Genomic DNA, 20,556 nt, shown 5'->3' with positions numbered 1-20,556 from the left:
GACTTGCCGGTAACGAGATTGAATGAGGTATTGGGATACCGACGATCGAATCTCGGGCAACTAACATACCGATTGACAAAGGGAATTGAATACGAGATTGATCGAATCCCCGACATCGTGGTTCATCCGATGAGATCATCATGGAACATGTGGGAACCAATATGGGTATCCAGATCCCGCTATTGGCTATTGGCCAGAGAGGTGTCTCGGTCATGTCTGCATGGTTCCCGAACCCGTAGGGTCTACACACTTAAGGTTCGATGGCGCTAGAGTTGTTATGGGAAATAATATGTGGTTACCAAAGGTTGTTCGGGGTCCCGGATGAGACCCCGGACGTGACGAGGAACTCTGGAATGGTCCGGAGGTGAAGATCGATATATTCGATGAAGGGTATTGGAGTCCGGAAGTATTCTGGGGGTACCAGGCTATGGCCAGCATGACCGAAAGGTGTTTCGGGAGCCCCGACAAGTGTTGGAGGGCCTCATGGGCCAAAGGGGAAGGGGAAAACCAGCCCACTAAGGGGTGGTGCACCCCCCACACCCTTTCCCACGTTACTTGGGGAGGTGGGGCGCCTCCACCTGACTTGGGAGGCAAGCCTCCACCTGCTTGGCTTTGGGGGCAAGTCTCCATAGGATTTTCCCTAGGGAGATCCAATCTGCTTGGCCGCCGCCCCCTAGGGGAAACCCTAGGGCGCCTCCCCCTCTCCCTTTACCCCTATATATAGTGGAGGGGTGGGAGGGCAGCCAAAACCCCTTCCCTGGCGCAGCCCCTCCCTCCTCCAACTCTTCCTTCTCCTCCGTAGAGCTTGGCGAAGCCCTGCATGAATACCACGAGCTCCACCACCACGCCGTCGTGCTGCCGGAGTTCTCCCTCAAGTTGTCCTCTCCCCTTGCTGGATCAACAAGGAGGAGACGTCCCCGGGTTGTACGTGTGTTGAACGCGGAGGTGCCGTCAGTTTGGCGCTAGGATCATCGGTGATTTGGATCACGACGAGTACGACTCCATCAACCCCGTTCTCTTGAACGCTTCCGCTTAGCGATCTTCAAGGGTATGAAGATGCACTCCCTCTCTCTCGTTGCTAGATGACTCCATAGATTGATCTTGGTGATGCGTAGAAAATTTTAAATTTTTGCTACGTCCCCCAACACCCAGTCCCATGATTTATGCAAACTAAATCAAAATTAATTGCAAACAAAACTCCCCCTGGGACCTGATGTATGTTGGAGGCACTCGTTGTTTCGAGCAAGCCATGGATTGATGTTTGTTGGTGGAGGGGGAGTATAAACTTTACCATCCTGTTTGGGAACCGCCTCTAATGTGTTTAGCATGGAAGATATCACCATCTCTTAGTTGTTACGTTGACAATGAAAGTATACCGCTCAAAATACAATTTATCTCTATTTCAAAATCGAGCTCCAGCACCTCTACAAATCCCTACTTCCCTCTGCGAAGGGCCTATCCATTTACTTTTATGTTGAGTCATCACCCTCTTATTAAAAAGCACTAGCTGGAGAGCACAGCTGTCATTTGCATTCGTCACTATTAATCTATGTTGGGTGTGACTATGATTGGATCTCTTTTACCATGAATTATAATGTCTAGTCAGTCATTGATCTTTAAAGGTGCTCTGCATTTATATTTTGCGGTATCAGAAAAGGCTAGCGAGATACCATCTTGTTAAATCATATTATGATTGTTTTGAGAAAGTGTTGTCATCTGAGATTTATTATTATGACTTGCTAGTTGATTATGCTATTGATATGAGTAACTATGAGACCTAAGAATTATTGCAAATGTGGTTACTTATGATTTATGCTAAAAACTTGAATGCTGGCTTGACATAGTTACAACAACAAGAGCAAACAGAGTTTGTAAAAGTTTTTCTTTCTTCCTTTCAGTTTGTCAACTGAATTGCTTGAGGACAAGCAAGGGTTTAAGCTTGGGGGAGTTGATACGTCTCCGTCATATCTACTTTTCCAAACACTTTTGCCCTTGTTTTGGACTCTATCTTGTATGATTTGAATGGAACTAACCCGGACTGACGCTGTTTTCAGCAGAATTACCATGATGTTGTTTTATGTGCAGAAAACAAATATTCTTGGAATGACCTGAAACTCCACGGGAGGTCTTAGAAAAAACAATAAAATATTCTCGCCAAATATGAAGACCAGGCGGCCCACAACCTTCTCACGAGGGTGGGCCCCCCCCCCTACCTCGTGGGCCCCCTAGAAACCCTCCGATGCCAACTCAAACTCTATATATTGAGTTTCGATGAGAAAAAATCAGAGAGAAGAAATCATCGTGTTTTACGATACGGAGCCGCCGCCAAGACCTAAAACCTCTCGGGAGGGCTGATCTGGAGTCCGTTCGGGGCTCCGGAGAGGGGGATTCGTCGCTGTCGTCATCATCAACCATCCTTCATCACCAATTTCATGATGCTCACCGCCGTGCGTGAGTAATTCCATCGTAGACTTGCTGGACGGTGATGGGTTGGATGAGATTTATCATGTAATCAAGTTAGTTTTGTTAGGGTTTGATCCCTAGTATCCATTATGTTCTGAGATTGATGTTGCTATGACTTTGCTATGCTTAATACTTGCCACTAGGGCCCGAGTGCCATGATTTCAGATCTAAACCTATTATGTTTTCATGAATATATGTGAGTTCTTAATCCTATCTTGCAAGTCTATAATCACCTATTATGTGTTATGATCCGGCAACCCCGAAGTGACAATAATCAGGACCACTCCCGGTGATGACCATAGTTTGAGGAGTTCATATATTCACTATGTGCTAATGCTTTGTTCCGGTTCTTTATTAAAAGGAGGCCTTAATATCCCTTAGTTTCCAATAGGACCCCGCTGCCACGGGAGGGTAGGACAAAAAATGGCATGCAAGTTATTTTCCATAAGCACGTATGACTATATACGGAATACATGCCTACATTATATTAACGAATTGGAGCTAGTTCTGTGTCACCCTATGTTATGACTATTACATGATGAACCGCATCCGACATAATTATCCATCACTGATCCGGTGGCTACGAGTTTTCCATATACTGGTTTACGCTTATTTACTTTCCCGCTGCTACTGTTACAATCACTACAAAATACCAAAAACATTACTTCTGCTGTCTTTACTTTTGTTGCCGCTACCACCACTATCATATTACTTTGCTACTAAACACTTTGCTGCAGATACTAAGTTTCCAGGTGTGGTTGAATTGACAACTCAGCTGCTAATACTTGAGAATATTCTTTGGCTCCCCTTGTGTCGAATCAATAGATTTGGGTTGAATACTCTATCCTCGAAAACTGTTGCGATCCCCTATACTTGTGAGTCATCAGCCGGCGTTGCCGCCGATCTGCCTCGTCTCATGTGGTTGCTATGAACGTGCGGTGGATACCGACCCTTGCTGGCGGGAGGGCACATGCTTCATTTGAGCCTTTTTTAGCTTGTTTAGGGTTTGTGTCATGCTCAGTAAGGCAAGACGGCGACAACTCCCTGAAGATTGAATAAGTTTCTCCCCACCTAGTTTTCGCCCCGATGGTGCGTCCCACGTCGCAGAGGGTGTGCGGAGGTGTGTCTCTAGCAAATCTCGTGGGATTCTATTGGTGAATGTCTTCGATGGATCTGCGTGGATCCGGTCATCGTTCGTCTCTATCCATGCGTCTGCAATTTGGATCCTTCTGATTTACGCTTCACTTCATGGACGGCGGTTGATGTACTAGTGTGCTGGTCTTTTGGGTCATTATCACGATGACTTCTCGACTGTCTACCACAATAAGGTTTGCCTGGCTCCAGTGAGGCAGGAGCGATGACGACGGCGCGTCTTCGACTCGCTTCAGTACTTGTACTCATCGCTAGGTGGTCTACGGACATAGATGTTATTTTTGTTACTTCCAGTGTAGTTTGTACAAGCATGATATTTGACGAATAAATTAAAAGTTTTTCCAAAAATAAAAAAATCCTACACATAATAAACTACACACCTCATTTTGCTTTGAAACAAAAAATTTGTATGGTCGAATTCTCCTTTTTTTTATCCGTGACTTTCATTTTTTGAGCATCAGTGCAGACACAAGCGTTCATATACATGCGCATACATTCACCCGTATGAACGCGCACACACACCCTACCCCTATGAGCCCCTTCGAAAGACTGAGCCGGCATATCATCTTGAGATTTACGAAGTCAGCTACCTCACGGACTCCGCTTGGATTTTCACCTCTACCCGTAGTAGTACTGCAACCTACGGGTGTGCCTGCACGCGGATCTCGTCCCTGATGAGGCGACGGGACCGGGCCTGGCGCAGTATGGGTAAGGCAGATCTCGCCGGTTGCCCGTTGCAGGTCCTGAGGAGACCACTTTGGACGGCCATCCTCGGAGCGGTGCGCATCTGGGCCTCCTCCTCGGTACGCGACGCACCGGTTTGTTACAGTGTCTTGTCTCGTCTGGTCCCTCCCGCTAGTGCCGGCATGTACGTGACACAGCCACAGCTAGCCTACGCACCGCATGTGATGTGGATGTACGGCCTTGCACCGTGTAGCGCGTGACACCGCCATCGCTCTCTTCTCTCTCGCAAAGTAGTCGATATGCACGTACAAAACACTTCTAAAATGATGTGAACTAATCTATAGTTAGATGATTAGAGGGAGAGTGGTATCTCCTATCCATCAGGGTTCAAGTCTTGGTCCTCACATTCTGAATTTATTTTAGAATTTCCGGCGAAGCGCTTTCAGTGAAAGGAGACGTTCTCGTCGACGACGAGGCGCTCATAGGGATAGGGTATGCGTGTGTGCGTTCATACAGATGAGTGTATGCGGCTATGCGTGTATGTATGAGCGCTTACGTCTGTAATGATGTTCGAAAAAAAATAACACTTTGAAAATGCCTTTCCCAAAAAAAAATCGAAAATGCTGGAGCACACCGAAATCCATTCACAATTTCAGAGCAAGGACTTCTCACAAAAACAAAATCACACCAAGGCGCTCTAGGTCCAACAGTGCTACACTTACGGACACAATTTATAGAGACAGGTGTGGCCTGACGGAAAAAAATTATATGAGACCAGGTCTCACGGTTAGCAGGTGAGACCCGCCCTGATAACACGTGTCATCCATTAGAATGGGTCTCGCGTGAGATCAGGTCTCATAGAATTCTTTTCCTGGCCTGACATAGTCGGATAGGAGAAAATTAGAGGAAGAGCCGACACAACATCTTTAGATTGACGAAGGCCTCGTAGTCGACGGAACGTTTTCTTTCACTAAATGAATATTGTTGAAAAACCTGAAATAAGTTCAGAAAAATATGAACTCTCGTGTGTTGGTTTCACCACACGAACCTAACCATCTAAGTTGCCCTCAATCCCGTGGAGTTAATGTTTAAGGGACATAACTATACAAGCGGCATGTTACGGCGTAGGAGTAAGGTCAACATATATGTTTAATTTATGTTGTTTCGATCCTCTCTATTGTGCCATATGAAACTTGTTAGAGCGGGGATCCCTCGCTTATGACTACCATTTTTTTAGCTTTTAGGGCATCTTCAATACCGAAAATGATGGCATCGGCGCTGTCGTTGTCCCACGGTGTCATCGAAGCTTTTCTTTATCGTGGGGCTGTCCTCGTCGGAGACCTCGCACGAGCTGGCCGGCCTCAATCCGCCTGGCACGACGGCTGTGCCAGGCAGCCACAAGCCTGCTTCATCTTCGTGGAAAAGCTTTTCCACAGAGCGTCGATGCCTGCAGTCTTGGCAGATGTGGTGCAAGGGAGGAGGATATATATAGAGCGGCTTGTATTGTGGCGTGGAGTTAGCCAGGTGTGATCACTTTTAAATAACGGTTTCCGGTGAGGCCAGATGTCCGGGTACGTCGATGCGCGGTGCAGAGTGGTTTTCTTGTTCGACAAGCCTGCTTAATGGCGGCATATGGACGAACGGAACATTGAATGGGTGTCGTAGATATCCGTTCCGTCCTGTCCAGTAACGCATCTCCGGCATTGAACAGAGGCGGACGCTGAGGACGAGTCGCGGGCGGCGTCCTCGACCGGCGCGCCGCTTCAGTGGCGGCTGTGAGAGGTCACGCCTCCTCTAGGCCGGCTTCAATATGGAGCGACTGCTCTACATTGGCATGAATGCGGCAACTGGTACCGAAATGCACGCGGGTAAGGGAGGAGGGTTTGGGGTGGGCCAGGATGGTCAGAAGCGGGTGTGGGTGCTGCCCGAACGCCTGAAAAACTCCTCACGCTTGTCTCCGATTTGCGGAAGAAAGTATATTCAGACCGTTCTGCGGACCGATATAGAACCACATTGGATGCCATAATAGCTCTGGTCCGGACGATTAAGGGTGGTTTAAGGGTTGGTGTTGGAGATGCCTTTTGATGGAGAGTTGGTTCAAAGACGTTTCGCCTCCTTCGGGTGACGAGAAATATAGTAATAATTAATAAATTCCTCTTACTTCATGATCGATCAGTTAATTTTGTGCCTTGGCATCATTCATCTCTGACACAGGTGGCTAAGAGCATCTCCAGCCGCGCCCCCAACAAGGCCCTCTAGGCGAGTTTTTGGCTACCGGCGCTAAAAAATCGGCCCAATCGCGCCCCCAAGGGCCCAATTTTCGCCGGCTCGGGCCGAAATTGGCGCCGGCGGACCCAATCTAAACCCGGCGCGCTGGGGGGCGCTCGGGGGCGCCGGGCGAATCGTTTTTGGCGCGAAAGAGCCGCGGGCCCTCCTTGCCAGCGACTCATCTCGCTTCTCGCTGCTTCGTCGTCCTCATTGCCTCGTTTCCCGCGCCGGTCAGCCTCCGCCATTGATGCCTCACTGGCGGCGCAGTGAAGGCGTGACGACGCGCGTCCCCGCGCATGCCACGCGTAGACGAGGCGGACACGCGTCCTCGCGCCGCCTCCGCCTATATAAGCTGACCCCAGCGCGCCGGTGGCACGCACAGAGTCTTCACCGCCGACGGGCCCTCTCTCCCCTTCCTCCCTCTCCCCTCGCCGTTCCAGTTCAAAGAAATGGCCGAACGATTCCCAGGCGACGGCGCGGCGGCGAACGGCTTCAGCCGCCGCCACCTTCACGAGGACGAAACTCGGCTCCTCTTCGATGCCGAGTACCCGGTCTCGCCGGACATGCGGGTGCCCGGGGCATGGAGAATTAGCGCCGGCGGGGTCCCGGTGCCTCCACCGCCCACCGGGGCGGCGCGGCGTGCAGAGATCGCGCGTATATGTGCCTCTCTACCGCGGGCGGTGAGGGAGGGGCCGTACTACGTCCCCGACAGCCTGCTCTGGGAGCCGTACTTCCGCCGCCGTCACACCGAGCAGCTCGAGGCCCCCAACGGCTTCGTGCCCTCTGGCAGGCTCAACTCCGAGGGGCGGCGCCGATGGTGGGGCATGCCCGGCCGCACGCTGGAGGCCGTCCTCGAGTACATCGAGGGCGGCAACACGCAGAAGCTGGAGTACCCCTCCCCCCGTCCTTCTCTCGCTGCCGTGGGAGCTCGTGGACGCCGAGGCGCATGGACCCCGGGGCGTCCTCCTCCTTGTCAGGTTGGTCGTCCGGCTCTTCTTGCCTCCGCCCCGTCAAGCCGGAGCCCCAGGACACGCCTGTCAACCGGCGCACCCGCAGCTCCGGTGTCCGCATCGGCGACTCCACCCCCGCCTTTGGCCGCCTCGTCCTCGTCGCAACTAAGCCGGAGCCGGGCCTCCCTGCGGAGTACGAGGAGATAGCCCGGCGCGGCATCTCCGACGAGGACGCCATGCAGTGGGCGCGGGACGACTACCTCCGCGACGAGATGGTCTGGCAGCGCCGGGCCCTGGAGGAGATAGCCGCCCACAAACGTGGGTGCGAGGACGAGAACGGCGTCATGATCCTCGACAGTGACGACGACGAGGACGCCCCCGGACCGTCCAACCCGCCGCGCCAACCGGGGAGGGTTGCAGCAGGGACGGCGGCCGCGGCGGGGGCGACGACGACGACAACGGCGGCGACGACTACACGCAGTTCTACAGCCTCCTCGGCATGTAGAACGACGACGAGCGGCGAGGCGAGGGAGACGGGGGGCCTAGTAGTGTGTTTTATTTCTTTTTTGTAAAATGTTTTAAATATGTATGAACTCTCGTCGTGTTTGGTTGAATTTGGTTTGAACTTGCCGAAATATGTATGAACTCGCCGAAAATGGTTGAATTTGCGCCAAGTTTGTACCGCACTTTAATTTTCACAAAATCCGTGGGCGTCGCGACTGGGTGGCATCACGCCCCCAGCGCGCGTTTTGCGCCGGCTCACTCCCAGGGGCGATTTTTTGCGCCTCCTGGGGGCCAACGGCCGGAGATTCTCTAAGGTCGTGGCGGAGACTAAGGGTGCGTTGAACTTGTTTCCAATTGCTCCGGTGCGACTTCAGCGATTGGTCGCGCGAGTTCACGATCATGACCACTCATGATGTCGGCACAACATCTGTGCATCTATCGCCCATCGAGGGTTTTCGCTATATTACCACACGTCCCTTATTTCTCTCTGTTTTTCAAGGCCTATCTCATATTTTTTTACAGGGGATACATGCTTCTTTCCAATAATGCTTCTCTCCTTTTTACTTGCTTTTTATATAAAATGCCCCTTTGGTATTCATTTTAAATTAGGATGTGGCTAGGGAGCGCCGCTGCGCTCGTTCGTTGTTTGAAGCGCACTCCCATATATGATAAGTATATGTCCTTGTGTCCAGCGGTTTATACTAGAAAAGGAATCTGTCTAGCCACATCCCGTAGCGCACAAGCGTACCCATGGGATCAACCTACATCTTATCTCCATGTGCATTTATTTGGAGTTAACAAGTTTTAAAAGCCGTAACTTTTGACTCAGGCATGGAAATCCAGTTCCGTTTTCATCATTAGATTTCTCATGAGGAGTTTTTCAAAACTAGATCCCATATGGGTAGGTTTCAACAAAAAAATATTTAAAGCAACTTTGGGTGCTACGGAGACAACTTTAGTGCTATAAGAAAGCAACTCCTTTTTATTCCCTAGTATGACTGCCTGTCAGCGAGGAGTCTTTCTAAGTTTCTTATCATGACTACCAATTGACTAGATTCACCTCTAAGTGTACTATAGGGAAGCAAACTTCTTTTTTCGTCCTAGTAGAACTATCTATTAGGTTGGTTTGTGTCAAGCCGAGAAACACACACGAAAACATGATGCAACTTTAGTGTTACATGCAAGCAACTTCACTGCACTATGTGTACATATGAATTTTGGTAATATTATCCCAACTTGCCTATAATGCATGGCTGATCAATTGCCTACGGTTGATGCTCAGTTGCCTATAAATATTATGCAATTGCATACCATTTATGCCCAGTTGCCTGCTATTGGTAATTAGTTGCCTATCATCGCTGCTCAGTTGCCTATAAATACTATCAATTGTTTACCATTAATGCACAGTTGCCTACCATTGCTGACCAGTTGCCTAGCTTTTTAAATTAGTTGCCTACAAATATTTTGACGTTGGTTATCATTGTTTTTCCAAGTCGCCTACGAACACTCTGGAGTTGCCTAACGGTGATGCTTAGTTGCCTGCCATTACTGTTTCAGTTGCCTACAATACATTGAAAAGTTGTCCATAAGTGTAATACTATAAATTACCTACCATTAATGCATAGTTGCCTACCATTGTTGATCAGTTGCCTAACTTTTCAAATTAGTTGCCTACAAATATTATGACGTTGCTTATCATTGTTTTTCTCAGTCGCCTACAAACACTCAGAAGTTGCCGAACAGTGATGCTTAGTTGCCTGCCATTACTGTTTTAGTTGCCTGCAATACATTGGAAAAGTTGTCCATAAGTGTTGCTAAGGTGCATATCTATGAAACTAAGTTGGTCGGACGAGATCGAGAAATATCAATGTACTGTAGTAGAGGAATCTTTCCATATATAGAATGGGTGGGTGGACAGTTTTCTAAATTTGGGCAAAATTCGTGTGAGCCGCGGGAGGATGGACGGCTGCAGCGCATGCACTCGGCTACACCAAAAATGTTGCTGCACTTTTAAGCATTTGGTAAGAAACTTTCACAATATGACAGGCAAATAAACTATTTACAACTTAGTTTTGATGTATGCAACTTAGTAACCATGGTAACCACCTATTACACTACTACACAAAACTAATTAAGATGCTACCAGGCAAACTCAGTAATACACACGATGCAATTCATCTAGCATCAAAGTTGCTCCGGTTTAGCACAGAAGTTGCCTCATCTAGCATAAAAGTTGATTTGAAAAAAATCATCAAAACATATCCATATGGGATCTAGTTTTGAAGAGTTCGTCACAAGGAACCCAACCGTGAAAACGGATCATAATTCCGACACATAGTTTGAAAGTTATAGCTTTTTGAATTTTCTCGCACCGAAATAAATGCAGGTTGCGACATCATTGGGTACACACTATTGGTCAGAGGAGGTGGAGAAATAATCTTTTCATATATAGAAATGGGTGGCTGGGCAGTTTCATCCCGACCGGGTGACACCTGAGATTAATCTGTCCAGATCATGTGGTCCACGAGCGTGCGCTCGGAAGCCCCAAGCAGTGCAGCTGCACTTTTAAGTATTTGGGTTTAAATTATTACTAATGGAGAGTCGTGAAGGTTGATTATTGAAGAAGTGCAGGGTACGAATTGTACTACTGTTTTCTCCTTCTGACTTGCAAATTATGCATGGGGCACTTATCCACAAATCTGCGCCATTTTCAACTGAAAAACTTTTGTCATTTTTCTTCAATTTCTTCCACCCCAAAAGGTCCATTTTCCCTCCGCTGCGTGATTTGACACTGAATCGGACGGTTCGCGCTAACAGCTCAATATCTTGTGGCTTCAAACACTCATTGCTAGCTAATTTTAAAGGATTCAAGTGGGCATGCCACTTCAACCTTATATTTTTTTATTCCTACGTTTTTAAAACCCTACGAATCAAAGAGGCCCTTATACTTGTTATCACCTATTGTAGAATTGTAGTAACCGACCCGTACATTATCATAATTGATATGGGACCACAAAGATCTACTCCCTCAGTTTCTAAATGCTCCCTCTCTCTCAGTTTACAAGGCGTGGGCGTACCCCTGGTCGTCAATTTGACCAACCTAATACAAGTCATATATTACAAAAAATATACCAATATAAACTTGAGATGTTCTATTTTTAAACGGTATAATTTTTGTGTTATACAGTTTATATTAGGGTGATAAAATTGGCAACCTAGGTATACGCGTAGGACTTGTAAACTGAAAGAAGAGAGTATAAGTCTTTAGAGATTTTAATATAAACTATGTACGGAGCAAAATGAGTGAATCTACATTCTAAACTATGTCTATATACATCCGTATATAGTTCATATTGAAATCTATAAAAGACTTATATTTAGAAATGGAGGGAGTAGCTAATTTTCATTTCAGGGTAAACACATGCAGGAACGCGGGAGCCCGACATGTGTGTGTGATTGAGCCCACAAAGATTCCTTTGAATATCAGAATCTTCCATTGGTTCTAGCCACATGCCTTTCTCGTTGAGAATCTTCAAGAGCCACTTACACATCATATTCCTATTGTTGAACCTCAACTCTTGGATTCCTATACCAGCGATGCTATGCAGACGACATTTTTTAGATGATTCGCTCACGACAGTTAAATCCCACAGGGGAATCTCGTTCTGAGCGGAGCAACAACCGTTGGATTCTTGGTCGTCCACAGATCGTCTAGGATTTTTTGTCTGTGAAGCAGTTTCGTTCCTATACCAGTGAATTTTTTGGCCCGATAGAGTCCTTATGATGTTAGACGTATCCATTCCTGGATGTTGCTCTCCAACTGAAATTTTCAATGCACCCCATTTCTAAAAGTTCTCCCCATTCGACTACTAGTGTCAGACTCATCGTGTTGGTCGTTGTTGCTGTGTGTGGTTGCCTCACTCTGTCACACATCTCTGTTATAGTTCAAGCATTGGTTTTGCTACATGTGAAAGCTAGTTATTTATAGACCGGGTGTAAGTGCAGACTTCATAGCTTCACCCAACTTGATGTGCCCGACGCTGCCATTTTATTTTATTTTATTTGAGCTCACTCTTTTACGGGGACATAAAATATAGTAGTTGTTAAAGAACTAACATCTCTAAGGTACATTAGGGCATCTTCATGCTGCATCAAGCTTGGCTCCATCTTGGTTGCGAAATTGCCATGGGGTGAGAATACGGCCACGGGTTTAAAAACAAAATTATCACGTCCCCAAGTCTTTCTCCATCTATTGCTTCCCCTCTGTTTCTCATGTACAAGTTCCTTCTTCCTTTGATACACTAAGATTCTGTAGTCACCAAGTAGCTTTGCGAACCATTTCCAAATACAGTCCCCCAAAACCATTTTCATTTGAATGCACCGATACTTCCAAAAGTCTTCTAAAATGCAGATACTGAAGCTTCCTTCAGGGAACACAGCCTGTTTTATATATCATATATTAACCTGTGGACATTAAGTTACATATGTGTTGCAAATCAATAACGCATGCAATGTGGTCAAGTTCAAAGATGAAAACCTTCATGGGACCGACGGACCGTTGATCCTCGATTATGCTTTGAAGGTTCATCATGCCCAGATTATCCATCACACTCGATCTTTAATTTTGTTGCCTAAATAGACTAATGCATGCCATTATTTCCATCCCTTGCCACTCCAACAAGAAGTTCCCCTCTGTAACATAATGTTCTTAACTAAGCAGGTCACTATAGCACGACACATGAAAATAACACTCCAAGATGATAGGACCATTGATGTTGCAGTGACAGTTGGTTGGTTTGTTGTTCCACTCTAATCCCCAAATGCTTAGTGAAATCAGGGTCTCAAGGAAAACCAGGGATCCTCTCACTAAAATGACACTATTTTTTGGTATGAGACATTGTATTTGTGTGTAGTTTCAATATCCAATTTTTCTCATACATTGATTCTGGATGGCGCAGCAAGGCATGCCTTTACTTCCAGTTCCCTATGATACATGATGTGTCAATGGCCTCTACCTCCAAATAAATTTCCAACATATCACATTTGCGACAGACGTCATGTGGACAATTTGTCACCAGGCGCATATAAAGTTATAGTTAAAAGTGGATGTTTCATGGTCTCCTCATGGCCACGGAAGTAACATTTTGAGATACTCCTCTAATTTCTCTTAAGTAGACAATCATGATAAAATAACACTCTAACGAAAGTACCTCCAGTAAAACATTGTTTTAATATACTTTCAATTTTTCATAATTGTTTGTTTTGAATTGAAGCACATAATGCATCAACACCATACACATTGGTTTGGTAGAAAACCGCCTGCCCAAATTCTATAAAAAAGAGTCCACAGACCGCAAAATTGGTAGGCACAAATCCAGTGTAACACAGATGATTCTAAGCCAACAACTTCTGTTCTTTTTTTCTTTTTTTGCTAATAGCAACTTCTGTTCAATAAGGTCTCCTTGGACCGCAAAACTGGGGAGCATGAATCCAATGTAACACAGATGATTCTAAGCCAGCAACTTCTGTTCAACTCCTTGGACTGCAAAACTAGCACAAATCCAACACCTAGCCAAGCGAGGATATTGGTCATTGAGTGTGATATTTCCCATCCATTTATCCTTTCAAGATCTCACTTGAGAATGATCCTTAAACATAGAGAAGTTCACTTGGCTCTTGTTAGGCCAGCCTAGAAGTGAGAGTCACTATGTTACTGAACTTGTGTTAGTGTTACTTGCTGCCATGTCTTCCTCATTGAGAGGCTTGAAGAGACACGATCCTATCTTTTAACCAGAAGTCGTGAATTCTTGTACCACTTGGTTTTCTAGTGCGACCAAGTGCTTGTGCCATTGTACTTGCAACTTCCATAGAATTCCAACTAAATTTTCCAATGCATCCCATTTCCTTAGGATTCTCCATTCAACTACTAGTGACAGACTTATTATGTTGGCCATTTGAACTGTCCTCTTAGGCTTCCATATCGCCAGTGCATGTGCTTCACACTGTCACACATCTCTCACATCTCTACGGGCTTGTTCAGTTAATCCCTCCCACAAGAGGATTGGAGGGAAGATTTTGACTTGTAGGGGATTTAATCCCTCGCAATCCTTTCCAAACCCCTTCAAATCTGAAGTAACCGAACAAGTCCTACAGCAGTTTCAAGTTTTTGTAGACGCGCGCGCGTGTGTGTGGTGTGAACGTTTGCATTTTATAGCGTGTTTTTGAAAAACTAAGCGCATATTTCATTATTTCACCAAAATTTACACGTGAGATGCTTCCTTTACAAAAAAAAAATATGCGAATGCAGGTTTTAATGAGACTTGCAAGTGTAGTTGTTGTCAAGGAGACGGCGCGAAGTGGTATTGACATAATTTCTCCGCAATGCAAGCAATAGTGACACGGACAAAAATAAGCAAGTTTGAGTGTCAAAATTCTAATATGCAACTTTGGCAATGGCACGGGCCGACTTTTTCCATAATTTTGGTACACAAATGTTTTTTTTTTGAACGCCCGTGTAAATTTCAGGGGACTTACCCTTCCCGTGGTGTGCAACGACGCGTGTAGGTGAGCGCAACCTCGGGTCTTGGCCTTTCCGTTTTCGGCAGTTGCAACGAGCGACGTCCTCCGTCGCTTTCACGTTTCGGATGAGTTGGTTCCAGTCGGTCAAGGTCAAGCCAACCAGCAGCTTCCTGATCAGATCTCCACGCACGTATAGTACTCATTCCTCGCGTTTCCTTCTTTTTTTCTCGTGGACATCAGCAGATAACAGCGACATCGATTTGGGTTCAGATGCACGACCGAGCAGCTCGATCGGTCGCCTATTACTCCCGCGGCGCAATTTCCCAGCGTGCGCGTTGCGCCGCCGCCACTCGTCGGCCGGAATCAGCAGCCATGCCCTACCACGCGGTGCATGAATCTGCATATCAATACATTTCTATCCATGTTCTCATTTTCTAATTGAAGCATGGAGAGTTAACTTGCTGTATTTTATTTCCTGCGTGCACGCGTGCCGGGCGGGCAAAGTTGAACGGGCCTCTACCTTCCTTCTTCGCTAGCTACTTTGCCTGCCCTTCCCTTCCCTTCCCCTCTGGACTTGTCGTTGACTCTCTCCTGAATAAATCGTGTTTTCCATGTGCTGTGATCCCTGATTAGGCACCGAATAAATGCGGCGCGCATGGCTTGCACGCACAAATTAAGTAATTAACCTTCCTCTTTTGAAGTATAATCCTACAGTTCATTCCTGAACGCATCTTGCTGCCGGGCGGGGACTCGAAACAATCTAGAGATCAGTACCAATCTTCCTTTTTGGCAACTAATGGACATTGAACAGAAGGGTCTGGCTCGTTTGCGCGTTCAGATTGGACGGCCGGCCGTCTGGCTAGTGTACCAAGGCGGCACGTACGTGATTGCCCGCGAAAGGAACAGGTAACCAATAGACGGGCCGCGCGCCGGCCGGCTGCTTCTGCTTGCCGTGGCTTGTGGGAGCATTGCATGAGCTGGTGGCATGCCAGCCAAAACCTGTGGCTGTGGGCGGCACCATCGATCTGTGGCAGCTACCGCTGTAGTACACGCAGCGACGGAGATTCTGTAGCTGCTACTGCTATACTGTTTATCAGTAGTACAGGTTACTGTAACCTTCGCAAAAAAGGAAAGAAAACAACTCAGGTTGAACAGCCTTGCGGGATCGATCGAGGCGAGTCAATGTACTTCTTTTTTCTTTTGAGAAACGCTAGTCACTGGGAGTGGGCCCGGACTGCATTTTATCGCACACCATGATGGTCGGTCCCAGCCGTGCGTTAATTACACTATCTACTTAACCAAGAAGGAATATCTCAAAAAAAACTTAATCAAGAAGGATTACTCAAAAAAACTTAATCAAGAAGGAGGAACCCCGCCACCATTGACAGAGAGGTTGCTGCAAGACACAGCAGAGTGCCAGTTTTGCAGCGCTTCACCAGATTAGCTAGATATGGCCACTGGAAATTAGATGAATGAATTACATTAGCCAGGCTAGCAAGCTACTCTAGGGCCAACAAGAACCAAAGAACTCGGGATTGTTCAACTCCGCACGCTAGTGGATCGATGGATGGATCGGCAGGAGCAGAGGCTTGAGGTTGAGCTAGCTGTAGACGGTGACGAGGCGGCGGAAGCACCTGGTGCAGGAGTACTTGCGCTTGTTCTTGACGCACAGCGGGAGACAGAGGATGCGCCGCTCGCTCTCCACGTCGGTGGCCACCACGGGGCCGCCGCAGGACGGGCAAGCGCCGGGCGCCTTGGACGTGCCCAGCACCCGCTCCTCCTTCGCTCCGACGATCATCTTCACCGCTCCGCCCATGCCCATTGCTGTCCTCGGCCGCAAGAAACGAAACGAGAGGAGGAAGAAGAGGGGGGAGTTGGTGGTTTGGGTTTGAAAAGCCTGGGGGATTTTGTGGCCGGTGCGGGGGAGGCATATATAGCGGAGGGGGCGAGGGCGCAGGCGGGAAGCAGGGGCAGGACCGCTGCGCCTGCGCGCGCGGCTCACCTACGTCTCGATGGATATACGACCCACGGGAGGCCCATGTGCGGCTCTCCAGCCCTCCTCTATCCTACGCTGGAGGAGTACACGCTACAGTATTTTTTTTTCAGTTAGTGGCGCTAGTGTACACCCTTTAAAAAAGCATACTACTACCAAAAAAAAACATTCGTTTTGAGAGGAACCCCCTCAAAAGAAAAAAAAGACTAATAAACATTGAAGTTTATGCATGCGTGTGCCCATCTTGCATTCGTATGCATCCATGATAAGATAAGTTTTCGTCTTTTGGATTGACACTGAACGGGATAAGGCCTATGGTTGAAGACATCTTAGTTTGGATATAGTTTTTTTTTTGCGGGTGATAGTTTAGATATAGTTGCTCTCTCGCGTGTCTCGATACACCATGCCCCAGCAAGTTATTTGTATATGTTGCCAACAAACAATAATTGGAAATGGAGAAAATATGCGTGTGCCAAATTTATATAGTTTGAAAATTATTTCATGTCTATATCCGTTTTTTTTTCTTTGCGAGAGACATATTAACATTGACCGTTTTGCCAAAAGAATCGGCCAGCTGACTCTTCCCAGAAACAACTCACCATCTATAAACTACTCCTCTCCATGTGGTGCCAAGTACTTCATGCCGAATTCTCTTTTAGTTCTTTTTGGCGATAAGAATTCTTTTTTAGTTTAGTATAGCCCGCTTCATTGTAACTCTAGATCCATTATAGAGAAAACCCAGCAGTCTCCATTAAACTTCCTCTTTTTTTCCTCGAAATAGCCTCCACGGTTTAATCATGTAAAGTTTCCACTGTCCTTCCTAGATACACAAATTAATTAATCTAGACGGTAGGGTTTCATCCACCTACAAGCCACCGACTGAGTTAAACACGCACATACGACAAATAGGACAGCGAAATCAATGTGATCAAGCCCATGTATCGACATCGAGCATACCCATACATGCAATGTTACTCCCACAATCCCCCGAGGAAAAAGCAAGGTACCAAAAATTGTATTGCTTGATCTTACCTAAAAGAAAAGGTCAAACCTATTGGGTTCCAGATTGTATCATTAGAAAATAGGATATCTGATGAAACATATTACATTGATGTTCATGTCAAATTCTCTTAATTTAGTTCTGCACTTAACTACAACTCAAGATTTAACTGTTGAACATTAACTAGTAAACATCACGTGAAGGTAAGAAAAAAAGCATAGCCCTCCACATTTTAATTTGGTCCATTACTTCATAAGATTTGAAAATAATGAAATAGGAAAATGTAGAAATTTGTTGTCCTGCCATGTTGAAAAGCAAGGATTCTTCTAATGGATTAGATGTATACCATGATTGTCACCGAAATGAAAGAATTTCTTTAAGGTAGACTCAATGACAAGAAAAATCCATTGAAAATATATAGAAAGTAGATTACATGGAAAAACTCATGGATTATACAAGCATATAGAACTCATATGGATTACTCGGTAAGCGGGCTGCATGGAGCCCGAAAATTTTGAATATCCAAATTCAAACTTTCCGGTTTAAAAAATGGAAAAAAATATGCATCTATATAAGGATGAAATGTGCGTGGTTGTAAAAATTCACGATGACATACCTTGAATTGCGGCATGTATAAAAATAAATTTATGGACCTTGGGGATGAACAGTATCATGTGCTAAAAAGCCATGGATTTGATTTTTCTTCATCGTGAAAAATTATACACATGTACATTATGCCTTCAAGCATATCTGTTTTTTTTTCAGAAAATTTAAAATGTAAAAAAAATGAATTTTGAATTTTTCAAAAAATGGCCTCCAAAAGCAATTTTCAATCGATCCAGCCATACATAATTTACCTATACAAGTAGTAATAAATTATCAGACATCCTTTTCCATTGAAAGGAGATATTTGTACAGACAAGTCTTTTTTTATTTTTATTATTTCTAGTATCCGTTGTACTACCAAGATTGAAGATGAATAGATTGAAAGTTTTTTCCGTAAAAAAAGTCTTTTTTTATGAGAAAAGCATCATGATTTTACAGCCTGTCCAGGATTTCCCTTTTTTTAACCCCATAATCTCCATTTCCCCGCAGACTCCACAGTTGGATTCACCTCTCGTAGTATCGTAGTACAGCACGTACAACCTAAGGAGCGTGGTTGCAGCACGCGGGGCTGGCGTCATCGGCCTCCATGAGGCGACGGGACCGAACCAGGCGCAGCATGGGTTTGGCAGATCTCGCCGGTTGCCCGTTGCAGGTCCTGAGGAGACCACTTTGGACGGGCCATCGTCGGAGCGGTGCGCATCTGGGCCTCCTCCTCGGTACGCGACGCGCCGGTTTGTTACAGTGCCTTGTCTTGTCTGGTCCCTTGGACCCTCCCCTAGTGCCGGCTTGTACGTGACACGGCCACAGCCTACACACCGGATGTGATGCACATGTACGGCCATGCACCGTGCAGGGCGTGACATGCCAACGCTATCTTCTCTCTCGTGGCCTCTCTCATAAAAAATGCACACGGTATGCTCATGTAACAAGTATTGCGTTGCATTTGAGAGCGTTGAAGTATGATTCGTGAGTGGTCTCGGCGTTGGGGACATGATATGCTATCTTTATCCTTGTCCTTTCCTTGCTATGGCCATGAGACTTCGGCCTTGTATATGTTTGCATGTTCAATTGTTGTTGATCATGTTGTGTGGGCATTTCAATCTTTAGAAGCATTGAAGGCCCGGCACAATGACAAGCCATTCACTCTTATGCATTGTTGGACGATCATCAACAATTGCCCTAAGTTCAAGGATCAATACCGTGAACTCCAAATGAAGAGAGGAAAGAAGACGACCAAGTTCGCCGGAGGTGAAGATGACAAGGCGTTGAAGATGCCGATGGGCAAGACCAACTCCAAGGTGGACGACATACGTGATGCCTCATCCATGGCCTTGCATGAGACTTTGCATGGCATGATGTCTCAAAAGGATGTAAGGGACGAGAAGAAGTGGCAAAGTAAGGACGAGCAAATGAAGCAATACCTAGAGTTTCAAAGGAAGAAGCTTGAGATGGAGGAGGCGGCTAAGAGGAGGAAGATCGACATGGAGGAGGCGTCCTGGCAAAGGCAGCACGACATCGAGGCCGACAATGTATCGGCCAGGCAGCGGCAGCTCGACATTGAGGCCACCAATGCTGCAACCAAAGCAAAGGAGGTGGCCCTTGCGATCATGAGCGTAGAGTTGACCAAGATGAGCGAGAAGACAAGGAGCTGGTTCGAGGCCAGGCAGAAGGAGATGTTCGACGCCGACGGCCTGAACTAGGTCGTCCGATCGATCGTGGCCGTTCTTTTTGAAGGTTGGCATGGGTGCCGCCCGCCCGCTAGGCTGCTAGCTGTGTGCCGGCGAGAAACACATTTATTTTGAAGGCTGGCTGTGTTGCCAACAAAACTATTCATTTTGGAGGTTGGATGTGTTGCTAGCGAGGACGTGTAGGCTGCTGGTTCTGTTGCCGGCGTGACTAGAGCCACTGACATGAACTAGGCCGCTGGCCTGAATTAGGGCAGCTGGTATTTGAAACGTTATTCTCTTTTTAATGTGAAGACGAATAAAATGGGGCTAAAGGATGCGGCCGCGTGCTGGACGCACGACCACCGCATCCCATGACATACTTGAACACGATTCCATCGTCTTATTCAAAAAGACAAAATTCGGTTAAACCCGAACGTTCGTTTGAGATCATGCGGTGGAGTTGACCTTACTCCTGAGGCGCAATTTCCCAGCATGCGCGTTGCGCCGCCGCCACACGTCGGCCGGAATCAGCAGCCTGCCCTACCACACGATGCATGAATCTGCATATCAACATGTTTCTATTTCTATCTATATATGTTCTCATTTTCTCCCCGCAAAAAAAACATGTTCTCATTTTCTAATTAACTGAACAACCTAACTGTAGGAGTAGTAGCTTGTTGTATTTTATCTCTTGCGCACACACGTGCCGGCCGGGCAAAGTTGAACGGGCCTCTAGCTTCCTTCTTCGCT

This window comes from Triticum aestivum, chromosome 2A (genome assembly GCF_018294505.1).
Source record: "Triticum aestivum cultivar Chinese Spring chromosome 2A, IWGSC CS RefSeq v2.1, whole genome shotgun sequence".
In the NCBI taxonomy this organism is placed as follows: Eukaryota; Viridiplantae; Streptophyta; class Magnoliopsida; order Poales; family Poaceae; genus Triticum; species Triticum aestivum.
The sequence above is the reverse complement of the archived record's forward strand: the minus strand, read 5'-3'. Positions refer to the sequence as shown.